The 19,205-nt window shown below is 49.0% G+C and overlaps 1 protein-coding gene across 9 annotated transcripts in view; it reads left to right on the forward strand.

Annotated features, from left to right (window-relative positions):
- Positions 1-19,205, forward strand: part of BCL9 (BCL9 transcription coactivator) — a 59,619-nt gene that overhangs the window by 19,808 nt on the left and 20,606 nt on the right. Inside the window, exon 1 of one of the 9 annotated variants that reach the window (XM_074813092.1) lies at positions 1,039-1,123. The exons of 4 other annotated variants lie outside the window; for them this stretch is intronic. The gene's annotated coding sequence lies outside the window, so the exon portion shown is untranslated. Of the gene's footprint in view, positions 1-1,038; positions 1,124-8,840; positions 8,862-10,718; positions 10,785-19,205 lie in introns of those variants that run through there. 4 more of the 9 variants (XM_074813046.1, XM_074813101.1, XM_074813064.1 and 1 more) reach the window with 4 other exon arrangements.

Below are 19,205 nucleotides of genomic sequence, written 5' to 3' on the forward strand. Positions count from 1 at the left end.
AATAAACAGATATGATTTAAAATAAGCTGGCAGATTTTGTGCTCAGATGGACTAGGAACATTCATGCAGTCTGTTATTGCAGTTCAGCTGTGAGAGGCCAACACCTTCAGCAGAGAGGGACTAGCAAAATGTTTGGGCAGAAGCATGTCCAGTCATGACATCTGTTGCTAAAGTGGTCCAGAGTTTGCACCATAAAAATGCACAAGAACAGGAGTGAAGCATTTAGGTAGCTAAGCCAAAACTCTCGAGTGCCCTCTAATAAGACTCCTGTTTTTGTTGGTATCGTCCTCTATCATCTAGGATCTTGCAGATCTGAAAGCTCCGATGATTACTGCAGAAGAAAATCAGCACCACACTGATGATAAGTCTAAACTAAAGAGCAAGAGGGAAATCTGCTTGTTTTCTTTGGAGGGATCTCAGTGTTTTATGTAATCTTTGTACAGCACCTGTAAATCAGTGACTGGTACTTTTGAAATGTATTTCCTTCATCAAAAACTATTTGAAACAACAGGTAGCACCTATCTATTCAGTCTAAGCTCCCTTGACATTTTTAAATGACAGATAATGAAAACTGTCTTCATTATAACTCAAGCAATTTCATCAGACTGTCACCAGCAAACAATGGCAAATTAAAGACTGAACAACCCTCAACTCTACTCTCCTAGGTACCTGTGTGAGAATACCCAAAGTCTTTCCTACAGCTTCTAGGAAATATAAAGGGTGATTTCTCAGGTGGGAAGGGTTCTGGTATGCGAGGCACTAGAGGTCAACAGGAACATGTTAAAATCTGTCTGGAAACCAGTGGTCAGATGGCATAAAAATGGAGCACAAATGTGAGAATGATCGTGGGTGAGAGACACGGCTTATCTAACAGAGTGCTGAGTTCTGCACTGCCTTCAGTTTATGAATGGATTTAAAGCATGGTGCCAAGCAGAGCATATTGCAGTTGTCTAATCCTTAGGTGACAGAGGCAGGCATGATAGTAGACAGAGATGCATCCAAGAGGACTCATCAGAACAGCCCAGTCAACCTGGCATTATTGCTACCTGATCTGCGGGAATCGGTCCAGGCACCTGAATCTGAACTGCCGAAGGGAAACCTGGTCGAAGGAGCAGCTGTTGAGGTACCGTGCTAGCTTATCTCACCCTGCTTGTCTCTCCCCAGCCAACATTTCTTCAGGCTTGCCTCGTCTGAGCATCAGTCACCCAGGTCCTTCCCCCCTCGCCCCCTCCCCCCATTTATAGGCTTAACCAAGCTACCCCCCGCAGTTAGATTAAAGGGAGACAGAGAGCAGAAGGGGCATCTCACAATAAAACATCATTTATATGAGATGGCCACGGTATGTAAGAGGCTAGCACCAGGGAGTGAATTATAGGGGTCCAGAGAAGAAAGAGGCTGTGGCAGAGAGAGGGTTGTTATTGGAGGACACAGGGAGCAAAATGACTGAGATAGAGGGTGTAGATAAATAGTTAGAAATAGCCACAGTGGTGTGATTTGGAAGGAAAATCAGTCACTACTTCAGTCACCAGTGGTGTTCAGTTTAGGGAGCTGAGTGGTAAATTACAGGCAGGTTAGGACTCCAGGAACATCTGTGACCCTGTGAAATGCTGGAGAGAGAAAAGTTGCAGTAACAGTGAGTAAGATTCAGATCTCATCTATCTGAGCATGAGTATCTCAAGGTGAAATAACAGAAGGAGAGGAGGCGGGAATATTGATTTCTGCCTCACAAAACAGACAACAACGCCTACTTTTTCATAGCAAGCATTTAACCATTCGCTTTAATGGGCCAGTCTGCAGTACAGTGGGGGCTTGGTTTCTTCTTCCTGTGCAATCTAGAGGGGAAATCATGCTGAAGTTATTTTTATTTTGTTGTAGCCTTGCAGGAGAGACCTGAGCAAAATTTTACCCTCAAGCACCTTTGCGCTGACTGGAGGGGCAGCTGTAGTCTGTGAGTGTAACCCGCCCGCGCTGCTGCCCTGTTGTACAGCAGGCAGGTACCCTGAGCAGCCGGATGCTGGAGGAGCAGCACTGGAAGGCACAAAAAAGCCTTTTTTGCCAAGAGAGCTGTTGTATGTGTTGGCGAAAGATGACTTCTTCTGTCTGTCCTTCTGTTTATCCTTTCATTAGAAGGATGCTTCTAATGAAAAGTGCTTTCTTCAGCTGGTCATGGCTTTCTCAGAAGTATTCCTTTGGGAATGAAATTTTATTTGGTTGGTTTTACACCATGATAGCGCACACGTGTGTGCCTCGGTGCTGTGGGGCAGGCATTAGAGAGGACGGAGCTGTGTGGTGGTGCAAGGGGACTTGCTGTCCTAGACTAGGCTCAGCAGGTGGCTGAATGGACACAGGAGGTGAGCTTGGCAATTTTCTGAGCTGCTGCCATGTCTTTTCTCACTGAAGTCAAAGATGGTCATACACATTCAAAGGGAGTGTAAAGTCATGGCTGAGAATCTTAAAAGGCTCAAGGGTCAGGCAATTCCACAGCCAAATTCTCCTGGTGGCACCACAGCACTCAGTGTGTCTGAGTGGTTCCCTGTAAGGCATGGGGATGGTGTAATGGGAGCAGCATTCCTAGGGAAACACTGATTTTGGAGTATTCTATATGCCAAAATTTCCCACCTTTGTTTAGTATGAATTCATATTTTTTGTGTGTTGCATGAGCATATGTTTCCCCAGATTCTGTTTACCTGATTTCCCTTCTGATTCAGTATCTCTTCTCTCCTCCTTCCTCTGCTCCCATTTTTTAATCATAGGAGATAAAGCTGAGCATTTATCTCTATGGCTGCGTGGTATTTGCCTCATACCTGCTTATTGACTTGAGAGATGACTTTCTAAATAGGGCAAGAGCTTCCTGCAATTGGAATGTTATAATACGTGGGATTTGTTCACCACGTCAGAGTTTTGATGTGGGATGATGTCTTGAAGGGGAGCAGATCAACTAGAAGGCTCTCTGGAGATCCAGAGGAGTATTTTAACCATAGGCCCAGTTCCACGCTCCAGCCTAAGCTTGATTAAGGCTCAGATTGTTTGGATGTTCATGTCCAAATAGGAAAACACAATACCAACCGTTTTCCTTTTCAGTGTCGATAGGAAAAGTGAGAGCAAGGCCTTTCTTGCCCAGCTGAATTTGCCATCATCTGTACACTGTTGCCGGAGGGTGGTGTTGTGCAGCCAGGGCTGGTCAGATCCATCAGCCAGTCTCCTTCCTAACAGAGCTCTCTGCGCTGAGCAGCCAGCGAGGCAGTAGCGATCGTATAGGTGAGCTACAGGTGGTCTTATGCCAGCAGGGGGGACAGAGGTAGGGGCGTGTGTATGTGTGTTCTGGGGTGTGTGTGTATGGATGCTGACATAGATAGGGATATATGTGCATTTCCCTCCACTCTGAGTCTGTGAAGTCCCATACAAGTCAGGGTGCAGAGGGCCTGTTCACCTGGACCAAGTTACGAATGTTCTCTGACGTTTGGCACAACTGGCGAGACTCAGGGTAATGTATAATACCAAAAGACACTGAACAAAAGAACCACAACAATCTCTCCCCTTCCCCCAGGTTTGATTTCCTAACCTTTTAGGAATGATTTACAATAAGTAAAAGACTTTCTAAAAGTTTTTTTTTCCAGGTTAACAGTGGATGTTAAACTACCCTTCCCTGTAGTCCTTTCCCATCTCTTCCACACTGCCCAGCTTTAGCCTTCATCCTGCAGCCAGATTCATGAAGGCAGCTCCCCTGTGCCCATGCAGAGAGATCACGGCAGTATGCAAACCGTAATCACCTGGATCTTACAGAAATGGGTTGTTTCCTTCCGAGAAGGCTCATTAGAGCATACAGCCATGTAAAACTCAAAGCTCATAGGAAAAAGATTTCCTAGAGCCTGATCTCTCTTCCTGCAACTCCTCTGATCATTTACACCAGAGCAAAAAGAGGGGAAAAAAACCCCCAAACCTAAAGCAAACAAACAAAGCAAAGCATCCTCCCAATGATGCGTGTTCTTTACTTCCAACAGCGATAGCGTTTTACACCCATTTCACGCAGGTGTACATGAATGCAGAAGTCGGGAGGCAGTATAGAGAGCAAAGCTCTTAAGGAGTTAGTGGAGCTTCCTTGCTGGAAGGTTGTAATCACACTGAAAGAGGGAGATCTTGCCTCAGCAGACAGGAAGTATGTGATGCAATTTCAGCACAGAGTTGGTGGAGATAAAATAGCCCATAAAATGAAAAAAATTGTAGGGGACACTTTGCACGGCCCAAATGTGCCATGTCAAAGGTAATAGCAAGGGCTCCTTTGACTGCAGAAGCAGTGGTGTACTGGCTACGGATGCACATGGTGACTACATCCTTCACCTGCAAGGAGGAGCACACATCCCCGATCCTGGGTATAGTGACTGCTGGCAGATTCTTCTTAATGATGACAGATTTTCTTGAGGGAAGGTTTTTAAGCATTGATGACTGGAAAGGCTCAATCTGCTGTTGCGTTTGAGGTGAAGCTTGTTTCATGTGAAACAACTGTGTGGTTGGGGAAGAGGCTCCGCTTCAGAGAGTGGATGGTCAGGAGCAGGGTGTAACTTCAGAAGAGAGTAATACCTCCAGCCTTCACATGCTAAGGCTCCATGTCGCCGTTTTGCCTGCCGTCAATCCCATCTTCAAAAGTTCCTGTTCCTCAGATGTTTCCACCTCCTCCAGTTGTGCCAGTTCAGCTGCTTGTGGGGATGAAATCTACATTGGAGCTGGTCTGACGTTAAGGATTTGTTCTTGTTAGTAGGGCTTTTAAAGAAAAGTTGGATCATTTAAACAGCTCACCTATGAGCGTGGCTACATAAATAGTTTAACTGGCACAAGTGAGCGGCAATAACTGTGAGAGAGCGTGGCAGGATCCTCTTAAACTGGGTCTGCTGCAGATGGAATAGTGAAACAGAGCCACAGCCCTACACGCTCTTAACGTTATTTGCATGAGTAGCTCCATTGTGTTTCAGTGGGACTCTACTCACACATGTAAAATTAAGTGTTTGCAGGGCTGGGCCCTTAAAGAGAATAGAAGCTGAGATTGGGGTGTGCCATGCTCTGAACCATATGTAGAAAGTGTAATGCAAATGTATTTTGCTGGCTGGCCTATCTCGTCTGATCTGTCTGCTCTGCAGAACTGGAGCTCCTGTAGCAACTTTCCTTAGGCTTGGTTTGCTCTAATGGAAGAGGACCCTGCTTTCAAATAGAAAGGCTGATCTTCTGTCCCTGCCACCGCCGGGGAGTTGCGAGGAGAGTGTACACAGTGTGGTGAGAGCTGTAATGTTTCCAAGATGTTCTTGGATTTGCCGGAGTGCTCTAAAGAGCCGGGACAGCTGGCTTCTCTGGGGCAGCTTTTACGAGCTTGGCCAAGGGAGGGTAAGGCCCCAGTACGGGGGGATGCTCTCGAGGTTGGCAGTGGCGGTCCTGTGGTCTGGGGCTCCACTACCTGAAATCCTGCCTTACAACCTGTCATCGCAGTTAAGATCATTTGGAAGCCTGTTGTTGTCAGTTCCCATGGTAAAACCCTTCAAGGACAGCAGGAGGGATTTCTCAGCTGAGAATCCCTGCCTTGGGAATTCACTGCTCGTGGCAGTTTGTTGTGGCAGATTCCCAAAGGTGGTGGGTGAAGTAGCAGCTTTAACTCTTGAGAGTGAAGCAAAACACCTTGATAGTTGCTATCCGGAGCCCCGAAGAGAGGAAGGAAGAGACATAAAGCCGTTGGAGGGGAGAGGCTTGGTGTGGTTATTTGAGACCGCTGCCTGCAGAGTTGCACAGTCATTTATAACTGTTTGAAATGTGGGGGGATGGGGTCGGGGGGATGGGAGGGGAGTTGGAGGAACCACAGCATCTGCGAACTAGTAGCATTTTATGCTCCCTTTCCCTGGTCTAACTCCTCAAGGGACAAGACAGCGAAGTACCGGGTCAGAGGAGGGAGGAGAAGAAAAAAGGCAGTCCGCTAACACCTTGTATTTTATCGCTGCTGTTGCATGTGTCAGGATTGAAGCACAGCGCAGGATTTTCAAAGATACCTTCAGGAAACGGAAGTTGGGTGCCTGGCTTCCTTAGGCTCCTTAGAAAAATCCCAGCCTCTGCTGCCCAGGGAAAACAGACTTCCTTTTAAGCAAACCACGATGGGTCCCTGATGTCGGGGAGAGCGGGACTGGGTCTTCTGTCTAAAGCACCGCGAGGCCCATCTGTTTCTTACACTGTGTTTTGCTGCCTGGCTGGTCTACTCTGTACCGCTACTGCTGTTGCAGCCTTTCCTGGGCTTAGTCTGCTGAGCCCTCTCTGGTGTGGGGTGCATAAAGGAGAGAGGGAATTGTAGGTGTTACATTAAAAGAGAGCCAGATCAATGCCAAAATAGAGAAGGTTTATACATCAGGTAAAGGAGCGGGCTGAACCAATGGCAACAAAGGTGGAGTTCAAGTGGAGCCGATCGTTAGGTTTCACCAACACTTCAGCTCCAGAAAGTGCTGCCGTGTCCCATGGAAAGGTACAGGTAAGGCTAGTGTCGGTGGATGAGCTGGAAGCTCTGTCCAGAGACCAACGGTTTCCACCTTCAGGACGTGGATCCTGGGAACATGTAGCCCAAAGGACTTGTCTGGAAAAAGTAACGGAGAGAAGCAAGCAAGAGGCATCAGTGGGCTGCAAGTCTGTCCAGAGGGAGGTGTTCAGGGGGCCTGGTCTGCAAATCAGAAGGGATTGAAAACTCGCTGTTAAGAAGTATCCCCCTCAAGGAGGAGTATCTACCTGGGGTAAGAGGTGTCACTTAGCTCAGGAAGCTGTAAAGAGTTCTTTAATGACCTTACCAAGTGGGCATGGACAAGGCGAGGAGAAGAGAGGGACAAAAAGAGGAAAAGCCCCTTGGGGATTGAGGGCTGAGCAGAGAGAGGAGGTGGTTTTATCTGCCAGAGCAATGCCCAGTGTGAATGCTCGGTGCTGAAAGGGTCTTCTTCCAAAGAGCTGCGTTATTTAAAAGTGGGAGTTGGACAGGGTAGAGAGTGGGTCGTTTGAGGATAAAGGAAGAGGGAGGACACACTCTGCGTTTCTACTCACTTATGTTGTATTGGCAAAACAGGTTATTCAGGCATCGCGGATATGCAAAAATGATCAGCCTGCTTTCTCTCGTTAGACTGCAGCGGTTCTGTGCATCTGTGTGCCACTGGTGGTTTGGAAAGCTCTTCCTTACAACCCACAAGATCGCCCATTTTAAGAACATTTTGTGGAGGTGAAGGAGAAGGATTAGTGGATGTTGAAAGCGCTCTTTTCACAGAGTAAGTTGCAGACTGAAAAGGGCGGGGAATTGCTACAAATCTTCAAAACTCTTAACTGCCAGCCGGTTTCAAACTACATTGTCGTTTAATCCCCCAAACATGGAGCATTTGTTCAGGATAGGGCCCTTGAGCATATTTAGGAGTTGATAGGTTGTGTCTGTTTGTCATTACTGTCTGGTTCCTCCCTGTTTAGTTGCAAGCTGATGCTTAACCCAGTGCTTTCTCCCATCAGAAAAGGCCCTCAGATCTCACAAAGCGGCTCCATCAACCCCCTGGCAGCTGGTGGGCAGTCAAGTTGCTCAGCCACCAGGTAGGAGAAACGTGCTTCTCCTCCAGAAGTTCCCTCCCGCTTTCCTCCTGCCTTGCCGACGGCCAGCCGTCCCCTTCTTTCTTCAGAAATACGTGGAAGGGAAATTCCACCCTCGGTGTCAGCGGGCCGAGCGAACATGCTGCTCCATAACGGTTCTGCCTACCCGCCAGCCGGCACCGCCGGGCCGTGCCCCTTTCGGGCTGGCTGCAGCGCCCGGTGCCCGCCTCAGCTTCCCGGTGCCTAGAAGCCCCTCCGCGGGCGCCTGCCGTGAGGCTGAGGCGGTGCCCGGCGAAGGTGCCGTGGCGAGGGTGCCGTGGCAAGGTTGCCGTGGCGAGGTTGCCGTGGGGAGGGTGCCACGGCGAAGGTGCCATGGCGAAGGTGCCATGGCGAGGGTGCCGTGGGGAGGGTGCCACGGCGAAGGTGCCGTGGCGAGGGTGCCGTGGGGAGGGTGCCACGGCGAAGGTGCCGTGGGGAGGGTGCCGTGGCGAGGGTGCCGTGGCGCAGCCCGCCCCCGGCAGCCGAGGCGGCTCCGGGCAGGACGGTGCTGAGGAGGGCTGGCAGGGCACCCGCTCTGGCCCGGGGGGCGCCTTCCCGCGGCCGTGCGAGGCCTCAGGGCTCGGCGCCGGGCGGGAGCGTCCCCCCCCCCCCCCGCCTCGCCCCCCCTCCCCTCCCCGCGGGGCCGGCGCCGTTTCCGTTAGGGGGTGCCGTTAGGGGGCGGGCCCCGCGCGCCGGCTCCCGCGCCCCGCGCTGACAGGGGCCCGCGCCGGCCCCTCCCCGCCTCACCGGGCGCCTCCCCTGCGGCTGCGGGCACCGGGGGCACGCGGAGCCCCCGCCCCCCGCCGCGGCGGCGAGGCCCCGCCCGGGGAGCGGAGCGCGGAGCGGGGTTGGTGCTCTCGGCGCTCGGCTCCGCGGAGGGGGTGGCGGGGGTGCGCGGGAGGGGCGGTCCCTTTAAGAAGCGCCCTGGGCGCGCGGTCTCTTTAAAAGGGGAGGAGGGGGTGGGGCCGCCCCGAGGCGGGGGACAGGCTATGTTAATGGCGGGGGCGGCGCCGCGGCGAGCGGGGAGGGGCGGGCGGCGCTTCCCGCGGGCCCGGGGGGCGCTCGCCGCGGCGGGCCTGTCCCTTTAAGAGCTCGGCTGCTACCACCGTGTAGGCGAAGGCGGGAGGCGAGCGTGTGCGAGGGGGAAGGGCGCAGTCTCCGCCCCCTCGCGGGGAGGGGCGGGGCGGGGGGCCGGGCGAGACCACTGCCCGGAACGGGGAGTAAGAGGCGGTCCCGCCGGCGGAGTGAGTGGGGACAGTACCATTCCCGGGGCGGGGCGCGCGCGACGGGCGGTACCATTCCTCTCTCCGGGTTGCGGGACGCGGCGGGAGGGGGGAGGCGGGGGGGGGGAAACGGTGTGGGGAAAAGGGGGGGGGGGAGCGGGCGGGGGGAGCGGGCGAGAGGGGCTGCGATGGGCGGTACCATGTGTGCGGGAAGGAGGGGGGGAGGCGCTGGCGGACAATGGAGCCTGTGTGTGTTTGCGGGAGGGGGAAGGACCCGCCGTCGCCGGGGGGAGACGCTGCGCCGCCCCCTCCCGCCCGGGGCTGAGAGGAGCCTCGACCCCGCCCCTCCCCCACGGCCCGGCGGTGAGTGAGGGGGAGGCGGCGCGGCGGGCACCGGGCGACCACCGGCACCGGCCGCCGCCGCCCGCCCAAAGTTTGAGAGTTGGGGGAGGCCCGAGGGTGGCGGGGGGTCGGGGGGTGTTGGGGGGGTGGTCGCCGCCGACGGCTGAGGGGAGCGCTGCCCCCGGGACGGCGGCGCCCCGGCGGCTCTGCTGGCGGCTCCCGGGCGCCCGGGGCTCTGCTCGGCTCCGTGGCGTGCCCCGGGGGCTCCGCTGCGCTGCGCTGCGTGGAGGGGTGTGGGGTGTCCTGGGGGTGTGCTGTGTGGCGGGGCTGGAGGATGCTCTGGGGTGCGGGGGGTGCCCCGGGGCTGCGCCCTGTGGGGTGCCGGGGCGTGCAGGAGGTGCGCTGGGGGGTGCCCCAAATGAAGGGGTGCGGGGTACTCCGTGGTTCAGGGGATGCCCTGGGGGCTGAGCTCTGTGGAGGGATGTGTGGGGTGCAGGGGGTGCTCTGGGGGCTGTGCCCTGTGGAGGGATGTGTGGGGTGCAGGGGGTGCTCTGGGGGATGAGCTCTGTGGAGGGATGTGTGGGGTGCAGGGGGTGCTCTGGGGGATGAGCTCTGTGGAGGGATGTGTGGGGTGCAGGGGGTGCTCTGGGGGATGAGCTCTGTGGAGGGATGTGTGGGGTGCAGGGGGTGCTCTGGGGGCTGTGCTCTGTGGAGGACCGTGTGGGGTGCAGGGGGTGCATGGGAAGCTCTGGAGGTTGTGCTGTATGGAGGGGCACATGGAGTGCTTTGCATTGCGTTGTGGTGCAGGGGGTGCCCTGGGGGCTGTGCTATATGGAGGGGTGTATGGATTGCTCTGGCTTGCAGGGGATGCCGTGGAGGTTGTGCTGTGTGGATGGATGTGCAGGGTGTCCGGGGTTGCCTTGCGGTGCATGGGATGCCCTAAGAGCTGTGCTACGTGGAGGGGTGTCGGGGGTGCCTTGGGGTGCAAGGGATGCCGTAGGGCTTCAGCTGCCTGGAGGGATGTGTGGGGTGCTCTAGGTTGTGCTGGGGGCACTGGGTGCTCACGTAATTGTCCTGTGTGTCAGGGTGTGGGGTGCCCTGGGTTGCAGCACTAGGGTGCTCTGGAGGCCGTGCTGTGTAAGTGTGGAGTGCTCCGTGCTGTGCTGAGGTGCCCTAGGGGTTGTGCTGTATGAAGAGGAGGTGTTGGGTGGATTAGAGAGGTAGCTCTGAGTGTTTAATCCCAGTGAAGGACTGGGGCATAGGATAGGGTGGGCTGCAACGCCAGGACTAGGCTGGTGGGGTTGGGAGTGTGGGCTGTGCTAGGAGAAAGAAGCTGGTACGTGTGGGGTGAGAGCTGGGTGCGTGGACTCTGCGGTGGAGCTGAAGTGAGGGGCTGTGGCACAGAGGTCTACGGTATGGATGTAGGTAGTGGGGTGCGAGGTGAAGCATGCAGTGAGGGGATGAGAGGTGGTACGGGGGTCATTAGATCACCTGGGATGTGCCGTGAGGAAGGGATGGGAGGCTTTGTTGCAGGAAGAACTGAAATATGTGTGTCTGCAGGAAGGGATGCGGAGAGGTGGATGAAGAAATGTGGAGTATGAGGTATGCTGGGGAGAAATAAGTTGATACACAAGAGGATGGAGGTGGTGATGGGAGGATGTGATTGGGACTTGAGTGATTGGGAGAAAGAGATATGGGAGTGGGGCTGTGGTGTAGGGAAGCACTGGGAGCCAGAATATGGAGTAGGAAGTGCTTTCAGCACGAGGGAAGTGGTGCTTGTGGTTATAAAGGGAATTGTAGGGGTCCAGAGCTGGGAAGCAGTGTAGGTAGTCCAGGGGAGCAGGAATCCAGGGAAGCTAAGCATGTAGTGTCGAACTGGTATGTGCGATAGTTGTGCAAGAGGAGTTTGTGGGATACTAAGAGTGTGGGAGAGGCTCTTGTATGTAGGGATCGTGGGGAAGAGCAGTGTCTGACAAGGCAGGAGAAATGTGTTTATTCGGAAGTATTCCTACTAGGTAGAGAAGAGGCATTGTGCATGTGTGCATGAGAGGGAGTCTGTGCCCTGGCCTACTGCAAAGGGGTGTATGGGAGGCTGTCAGTGGGATGAGAGAGGCTAAATCTGTAGAGATACAGCAACTTCATGTGGTGAAGGGTTGGACGACGGCAAAAAAACAACACTGGAGACCCCAAATGTTTAGGGAATTGATGGGACAGGTGGATGCATGCAAGCATCAAGGCTCCACTTCTAGGATGAGAAGAGCACCCTATATTTCTGTGGTGTTCAGCTTTCTGTCCCTGAGGCCACTGTGTAGATGACAGGATGATGAGACTAAAAAGGCCTCCAGTGATGGAGTATTTGGGATGTGGAAGGTGGATGTTACTCTGGGAGGGTAGACAAAGCATGAGGACGGAGATGGGAAGAATCTGATGTGACAGTCAATTGTGGGTTGTTATTTGGGTATAAAATATTAAGGTGGGATGATTACACAGTTAGTGGTTTAATAGTAAACAAAATGAGAAATCAGCAAATTGTCATGCAGCAAAGAAGGAAAGTATGAAATAATAAATGGCAGTAGGGAGCTGATTGTGGAACAGTTCAAAGCCCACCAATGTGAAAGGGAAGATGCTTTTATTCTCCAGATGCCAAACCTAACTTGGACTCTGAAACTGGTCTGGAACTAACCATGAACCTCACTTTCTGGGAGAGGAGTGTCAGTTCTTGTAGCTCTTACCTTGTGAAGTAATATCTTCTCCTTAGTTTGGACATTAGCCTCACTGACTTTGGGGCAGAGAAGAAAAGGTTGTGCCAAGTCAGGTTTGTCTCATTAAGCCTCCCTGTTGCTCTACTGTCAAAATACGGTTGGAGGAAGTGGGGGAGACAGTTCTTCCAGTTTGAGGGGTTCCAGTAACATTTTTATTTTCCTTGAAGGTATTTTGTCCTCGATTTCTGTGTGAAAAGCCCACACAGACATCATAGGATGCTCTGAAGCATCCTTAAATGTATCAAGCTTTAAAAGCAGAAGGAAAAAAAAGTGATGTAGGTTTTTTTTTTTTTTCTTCTGCTTTGTTGGAAGATAATATTTGGTCAGTGATTGCTCAAAATATTACAAAAACAAGTGTTGTAAAGCTAGGCAAGGCATTACAAGAAATCAAAGTAAAAAAATAAAATCACAGTGTATGGAATGAAAGAATTAACATACCTAAGCAGCTTTATTCCTGTCTTCTTTTTGTTTACCTCTCTCCTGCTTTATTTTAGGGCTGTAATGCCCGATTGCTGTCTACAGTGGGGTGTTTCAGATGTTGAACTGGTGAAATTAAATAGAGGCTAGCACACAGTTGTTTTGTGTTCATCCTGTGTTTGCAGCAGAGCTGGGTAGCAGAAGTGCACATGCCCATATCCCATAGCAGACTGATCTGCTTTCTCCTGGCAATCACAGGAGTTGCTTTGGTGAGATATTATAGCCATTTTGGACAAGTCGGCATGGTGGCTCTGCTGTGTGCTGTTGTGGGTTTTTTGTGTGGTTTGTTTTTTTTTTAACAGTGATCTCTAAAGAGATTATTTTTAATGAATGTGTCCTTTTTTCTTACTCAGAGCATAAAAATGGCTCAAGGGCTCATATTCTTTCCCTGTCTCCCTTGCTGGCCCCTCCTCAAACAACAAAAGAAAGGCAGCTTTCTTTTTTTAAATTGGAGTTAGCAACGATGTCAGTTTTGGGATTTTGGAATTTTCCCAGTGGGGTGGGTGGGTTTTTTTGGTGATCTGTTTTTTGGGTTGGGTTTTTTTTGTGGAGAGGGGTCTGGGGATCTTGGGTCTCACAGCACTGTTGTGAACTCTTAACACCTTAATTGAAGGGGTGGAGATGCTGAATCACTAACAAAGACCTCCTTTATCCAAAATGTTAATCAATCATTGACGTTAAATAAGTGTGAACAAAACCAAACAAAAAAAACCCACCCTAAACAAGTTTTTGTCTAAGTCCCCCTCCCATTCAGCTGCTCATCTTTGGTCAGGTTAACATTAGATCTTCTTTTGGGGATGTATTTTGTGCGTGTGTATATGTGCTTGGTTTTGGCAATGTTTGGTAAAGGTTCTGTTGCTGACTTCCCAGTATAGTTTTCCCAATACAGGTTATTTAGCTCATGGATGCAATAAAGATGTTTTGGGAGAAACTGCGATCAGCTCTGGTGTGAGGGAAGTAGTTAGACTATGACAGTACTGTTTTAACCATCTCTTTGTGGGCTAGGGGTGTGCATCTTTTTAGGTTTTTGTGGTTTTGGGGAGATGTTTTGCTTTCCTCTCTTGTGATCAGTTAATTTGTTTATTGGTCAACACAGTCTTCTAAGCTAGGCAGGACCTGAATTTTAATGTGAAAGAAAAGAAATAGGTTTCTGTTCATACAACCAGAAACTTTGTAGATCTCTTCTATTATGAATACAAAGGGTGTGGACTCTTTCTTCCCTGTGCTTCTCCCCCTCCCTCCCCCCCCATCTTGCATTTCATCTTTACAGTTCGCGTACTTGGATTGTTTTCAGTTAGGGTTAGTCCACAGCCAGAGAAACTACATTTGTCACTGAATGTCCAAATATAGAAACTAAGGCAACTATAAGTCACAAGGCTAAAATATTCATATACAACAGCTTTCCTGAACAGTTTCTATGTTTGAGGTGGAATGGAGTACCTTTGATCCATATTTGCTAGCTATTCAAAGACTTGCTACTCTGCAATACGTTGACTTCCCAGACCTATTTCTACATGTTTCTTTCTAGATTTTGTTTCCTCTTGAGTTTCTGACATGCTGTGTCAATTCTGTTACCTTACAAACTGTGCCTATGGCTTAGGAATTTTGTTGGTCTTTTATGAATTCAATGGGGGAAAAAAAAAAAACCAACCCAACAACTTTATCCTGTGGAGCAATTTACACTCAAGTGAGTATTCAAACTAATTCCCACCTTAAATGTCAGCTGTGCTACCTAGCAGGGTTTGATCTCTTGCGCTTTCTAGAATTTTACCAGAATTTCTTCAGAGTGATGCCGGCAGCCTTCATAAAATCCTTCTGTCTAGTTCATGTGGCCTTGGACTTCACAGAAATCTCTGTGCCTCGGTAAGGTCTGTGGTCTGTTTACATAGATATGAAGTCCTTTAACCCAGCAAGATTTGCTGTGGGCTTGGGTTTCCTGCTTACAAGCTCTGCTGGAGTCCCTCTAGTCTTCTTGCTGGCAAAATGAAGGTGTTAACTGAGGTTTTCAGGGCAATTTGTGAATGGAAGGAGATTTCATTGGTGAATTTGTGTCTGAGCACCGCTCTGCCTATTGTATTTAAAATAGCTTTCCCCTTGTACCTTTACTTGTCTGTTAGGTTTTTTTTTTTCTGTTTTAAAAGTTTAATCGTTTTGGAGCTGGACCTCATTTGTGGTAGGGACTGTACAAGTGCAGAAGAACAGGGACCTTATGCATAATTAGGACTTATGGATAATCTTGGAAGAACTCTAGCAAAAAAACCCATATGTTAGGAGATTTCTGCAGAGTTGCCTTGAAGACTGTGCGGTCTTACAAACTCTAGTTAATGACAATAGCAAAACATAAGGTGATATTTTAATGTGTGCTGAATCCAAAGAAACCGTTCCAATGACTTTAATCTGAGCATTATTCCTATTTTTGAAGAAGCGGGGTTGTACTTTGTGAGTATACCCTTACCTATAGGCCTGGCTGCCTTCTGTTTGTATGCCTGTGAGCATTTCTTTTGGTGCTAGAGTTGGCTTTTGAGGAGTCCTCAGCACTTGCCCATTTTGACACTGCTCCACCCCTCTGTGTGTGCTGGTGGTGCTGCTGGAGCAGCTGTATGGTGAAATGGATCAAGAAACTGATCTGGATTATAGGTAACCCAGCAAAAATTCATTATACTTAGCCCGCATCAGTTTGCCAGACTGGTTCACTGTTTGGCCACGCAAACGGGTACATCAGAGTGTGGTGGAAGTAAATATTGGTAGCAGCAGTTTTTTAAGCTGGTGTTGCTGCCAAAAGGAATGCTCATCTAACTATACCCATAAGAGTCTGCTAAACTTGCTAAATGTTACTTACACCTATTTGTTACAGCTTCCCTTGCCTGAGAACAGTTCCTTCAGCTTACCTTGTTCTTTTTGCCAAAAATGTTTCTCATCTCTGAACATATATGCAACGTAGAAGAAGAGAAAGCCTCTTTAAGAAGCTTTGAACAGGGCAAAAAGAAGAGTATGGTGGTTTAGCTGTGGAAGAGTTTCTGCTGCTTCAAGATTGTCTGATGATACAGAACATGTAGTGTAAATTGATGATAGGCTATTTAGTATGGTTGCAATTAAGCAGTGAAACTCATGCTGTGAGAATCATCAGGAGCAAGAATTCAACAAGAGTTAAAAAGGATCAGATGTCTGTAGGAATATGAAGAATATTCAATTATCATAATCAGTGACAGTAGAAATTTTGGAAGAGGTATTAAGCCTGTGGTCTAAACCTTGATTTTTATTCTGCTCTAACAGATGTGTTTCTATATTGGGAAAGAGAGGTTGTGCCTGGGTTTGCTGTGGGGTTCTTGCACACTTCTCTGGGAACTTGATGGAGACCAGTGTGTGAGATGTGCCATTAAACTGCATAAGGCTTCTGGTTGGATCCCGGTGACCCATCCTGAAATCTGGTCTGAGCTACCAAACTGTGGCTATTGTGAAAAGCAAACTGCTGCTACCTTTGTTCTTACCTGCTCTTTGGCAGAGTCAGATCTCAGTGTTCTGTTTTTGATAATACTTTGACAACACTCATTGAATTTATTTTAAAGACTTTTATGAACTTGCAGTTTACTATATCTGAGGAATGAATGTTATCTCCTTAGAGTAGATAGACATGCTCCAAGATCCTTTTTTTTTCAGACAGACTTAAAAGCAGAGGTGAGCTTTTCCTTGTTTGGCCTCTGAGAAGGAGCCTGTGGAATAGGGAAGGGAGATGAAAAGTGGAACTGTGAGGTGGTTGGCTTGTTTGTTTTTAAAGCCTAGGCAGAATCAATGAAATCCTTTTGAAGGAAGAAAAATGGAAAGTGTGCTTTACCAGCGACATAATTTCTTTCAACAAAGCAGGGCTGAGAGGTGGTAGAGCAATGTCCTCTGAAATTCACTGAAAATTGGGTGCTGTAGTCTTGAAAACAATACTGATTTTAAGTGCTCCTTAGTGGCACAATCTATGGCAAAAAGAGTATATGATATATGCAATAATGTAAGTGCATATAGAATTGTGGGAGAGCTTGCCTTTTTCTGTATTGAGTTCAGAGCAGTTGTGACTTGGGCACAGATAGCCATACAGCTGCCTGCTCAGCTAGCATTTGCAATTACTCTGAGCTGGTTGTCCTGCTCTCGTGGCTGCCTGGCCTCCTGAGAAAGCAGTGCCACTGTATTCTTGCTACTTGGCTTTCTGGTGGGCCGGTCTGCATAGTGGCAGAGCAAGGGAGCTTTAAATCTCTGACCCATCTTTTCACTGGATGGTCTGCATGTGCCTGTTGTTGTCCTCTCTGCCTTCTGAACAAAGGGTGCAGATACCTGTTTTACCTTATCAGTGGGGTGGCTGGGGCCCATAGGCTCTTTTAAAACCAGGTTAGGTTGGATTTGGTGGCGAATTTGAGATCAGAACCTGGCTCTTAACGTGCCTGCGATTTATCTACTCGACCACTTACTTACACTCTACAAATTGCTTTAAATCTCTAAGTCCGCTTCTGTATGTTGCGTGAAGCCATCTTTGCCACCTTTGCAGTGTGTATAAAATTATGCAAAATCTGAAGGAAAGTTCCGGTTTAGTGGTTCACTGTTAAAAACACTGGGTAAGGTCAAGCAGTAGACCCTTCTTCAGGTTGCTCAGAGCTATGCTGTCTGCATTTTGCTGAACTGACTTCTTCAGGTGTCTTGATATCACTGTTCCGCTGCCTGTGAAATGGCAGTAGTTTATCTACGTACCAATCTGGTTTTGTTTGAGGACTGATTAGAAATGTATTTGCAGTGTAATAGAAAACAAAGCTGTAGCTTGTTGAGGTGAGCAGCCACAGCTTCTACAGGGAGAGTTGTTGTGATGGAGAGTTTAGGCAGTCTTCTGTATGGAGAAACTCTTCTTGGAACTTCTGCTAGCGGAATTGAAGCTTTCCACCACATTTATATGCATGTATGACAAGGGAGTAAAGAACTTCAGGCCAAAATGGCTTGACAGCTTGTTAGCAAGAAAATGCTTTCTTCTGTCTCTTAAAAAAAAATATATATATATAAAAAAAATGGTAACCTTCTTGTGGTTAGGGATGCAAAGTTGAAACTGTCAGGCAAATAGCCACCATCCAGCAGAAATGCTTCTGAATGTTCTTGTGAAAACTAGCTTTGATTTGACAGTTATGAGTCTTTGAAAATAGCGCTCTGTTTATACAGTACAGTAAATACTTTGAAGTATGGTAGGCTTTGCTGTACATGCGTGGCTAACTAGAAGAATATTAAACGTGTACATCTTGTGTTGAGTGAGGGAGGATCTCGCAGCAATTGGAATTGCAGGCTCTTCATACTTTTATAAGATCATGTCAAAGCAGTAGATTTGATAATAGACCTGATTATACAGTTGCTTAATTTCTTGTCAAAATAACATTTTTGCATGCAGTGTTTTGAGATCTTTTAGGTGACCTCATGTTATTTATCAAATGTCAGTTTTTCATCCCAGCAGCTTTGATATAATCATGTAGCATCGTGGAATACTGTGTACATGCCGTCTTTGCTTGCTGGAGTTCTTTGAAGTGCCTTACTCGTGAGAAGAGTCATTGCTCTGCTGAAGATCCTACATTTAACGACTAGGAAACCAGAATACGGAAGCAGTGCACTGTGTTGCTAAAGGTTGTGCTACATCCAACATACCTAATGTGGGTCTGAAAGCAAAGAAATGAGAGGTTCGATACACCAGGACCACATAGCCCTTGACACACGTCTTACCCAGTGGTAAGCTGCACAGGATGTAGTAATTCTTCGGCTCTGCCCCTGTGGGAACGCCTGTTTTGCAGTGCTGAGCTCCCCAGGCTTGAGTGCCTGGTGCTGTAAAACAGCAGGAGGGCTTGTGTAAGGGAGAAGAGCAGCAGGATAGCTGGTGGTGACAGTCCTGGGCAAAAACTGGTCTCATGGGCAGTGCTGGAAGGTAGCAATGCTTGGGGAAGCCTCGAAAATCTGCTCATTTGGGATGAGAGAGAGAGAGACCAGACACCTGTTAAGGTGAAGGTTAACATGAAGGAGGGGGTGTGGGTCGCCCCCAGCAATTCTGAGAGGTGTCATGTCCCCTTACACCATACTGGGGAATTACTGCTTGCTGTAGCACTGAGTTTTCCTCTGAGGAGGTCTGTCCTGTACTGACCCATCCCAGCCCCACTTAGCTTATGAAAACTGACAAGATTGCAGCCTGAGGAATTATGCCTGAGGACTGTTTCTTATCTTTCATATTCTGGAAGCCTAGTGAAGGGATGCTGAAATGAAAAGAAAAAGCACTTGTTTTTTTCCGTGATAGGTGGCTTATTTCTCCCAAGCCTTCTGCTTAAACAGTGGTGTTACTACGTGTTGAAGAACAAACTGGTGTCTCCTCAGTCCTCTCTTCTCATCCATTATTTCAGCATTTTTTTTTTTTTTTTTTTTTCCTCCCCCCTCTCTGCAGATTAGTTTCTGAAGAATGGGCTGCTGGCAAGCTTGATACAGGTCTCTTTTTTACCTACGGTGGTTCATGCTGATGTCCCTATTTAAATTTCAGAAAAAATAAACCCAGAGAAGTAAGGGAAAAGAGATCGCCTCTGGCTCTGAATGCATTGCCTACTTCCTGAAAAGTAGATGAAGTTTTGACATAGGCAAAGCTATGAGAGCAGCCCGTGGAAAGCTGTAGTGTTATCTACCGGACTCCTGCATGTAATGCTGACTGATGCTGGGCTGTTAACTGCTAACATGATGTAGTAAGCTGCAGAAGCCTGTCATATATTACGGAAATACTGTTAAAACATTTCTTGAA

This window comes from Strix aluco, chromosome 2, assembly GCF_031877795.1.
Source record: "Strix aluco isolate bStrAlu1 chromosome 2, bStrAlu1.hap1, whole genome shotgun sequence".
NCBI lineage: Eukaryota > Metazoa > Chordata > Aves > Strigiformes > Strigidae > Strix > Strix aluco.